The sequence below is a fragment of the Nannospalax galili genome, unplaced genomic scaffold (assembly GCF_000622305.1).
Source record: "Nannospalax galili isolate Female #2095 unplaced genomic scaffold, S.galili_v1.0 scaffold762, whole genome shotgun sequence".
NCBI classification, from domain to species: Eukaryota; Metazoa; Chordata; class Mammalia; order Rodentia; family Spalacidae; genus Nannospalax; species Nannospalax galili.
In genome coordinates, this window is record NW_008350126.1 from 4,166,989 (window position 1) to 4,168,403 (window position 1,415).

General features: G+C 41.9%; 1 pseudogene; it reads right to left on the minus strand.

Moving 5' to 3' along the window:
• Nucleotides 1-247: 247 nt before the first annotated feature.
• Nucleotides 248-900, minus strand: LOC103745437 (annotated as a pseudogene).
• Nucleotides 901-1,415: the final 515 nt, after the last annotated feature.

Genomic DNA, 1,415 nt, shown 5'->3' on the forward strand with positions numbered 1-1,415 from the left:
AGTGAACAGCAGGCTGATAGCCCTCACAGTTTGGTTATGCCCAAGAGAGCCAGAAATCATCTGTGTTCCTCTTTTTGTACTTCATGGTCTCCACACTGACCCCTGCAGGGTTGATGGCAACATAAATTTTGCTGTGGAATCTCTGCACAAGCAGGGAAGGCTGCCTCTTGTCCTAAGGTGAGTTGTCTGGGTGTTGGGATACAGATTGTACATTTCTTCCTTAACTTCAGTTGAACGTGCATTTTGGTCAATCCATGACCACTACAGGGATGTCCCGAATTTTACAAGGTTCCATAGAAGAGTTCTGACAATTGAGGGTTAGTGTAAATCAGTTCACTTTGACCCAGACTCTTCAGTCTGTCCATGAAATGGCATTAACCATTAAACACTGGACTAGGGGAAAGGCTTCCAACAGCTACTTTCCTGAGCATAAATGCTGGCATCAGACAAAAGCTGTTTGCAGTCTACATTTGGTTGAAGATAGACGTATTGCTGAGGGCCTTGCAAAGGATAAAGGAAAGGACCTCAGGAGACTTGTGAGTATAGTCAGTAAATTTCCACGACAAAACCCTTCCAAAGTAGCCCCAAATAGGTGAACTTTATCCAATTGTAAATGCTCTAAAAGTCATCATGTAATTCATGATGGTTCCAATAAACTGGACACTGTAAAGCTATAAATCAGTAACCCCATCTAACCAAAACCAACCTGTCAGAAAAAATATATATCTGCAGTTCCACTGGTAGAGAGAAGAAATAAGAGGGAACAGATGATATTCTGAGACCCACATCATAGAGCAACTGTGTCTTGCTGTCATCAGTGTCTATGAAAATCATTTTAAGAGAAATTGTACTTCTAAACAAGTTATAATCATGTAAGACTTTAGTCTCCACAATGATTAGATGAAATGGAGGTTAACTCTGCCATGGCTACCCCTAAGTTCTTTTCCTTCTGGCTCAGGTAGCTCTTACATGGGTTGTGTTCAAACCAGAGAATTTGTTAAACTTTATCTTTCATTCTGAGACAGGGTCTCATACATCCCACACTGGACTTGAGTTCTCTATGCAGTTAGAAATGACCTTGAACTTTTCCTGCTCCTCCTTCAACCCCCCCACCCCCAGCCCGATGACAAGTGCATGTCACCACAGCTCATTTATGCTGTGCTGGGAATTGGATCCTGTAGGTTAGGCAAGTACTCTGCCACTGATCTATATCCCAGTACATATTTCTTAATTAAATTTTATTTATTTATTTTTATTTTATGTGTATGTGTGTATTGCCTTCATGTAGGTATGTGCACCCATGTCGTCCAATGCCTGTGGAGGTCAGAAGAGGTCATATGATCCACTGGAACTGGAGTTTCAGACAGTTGTTAGCTGCCATGTGGGTGTTGGGATTTGAACCCAGGTCTTCTGCA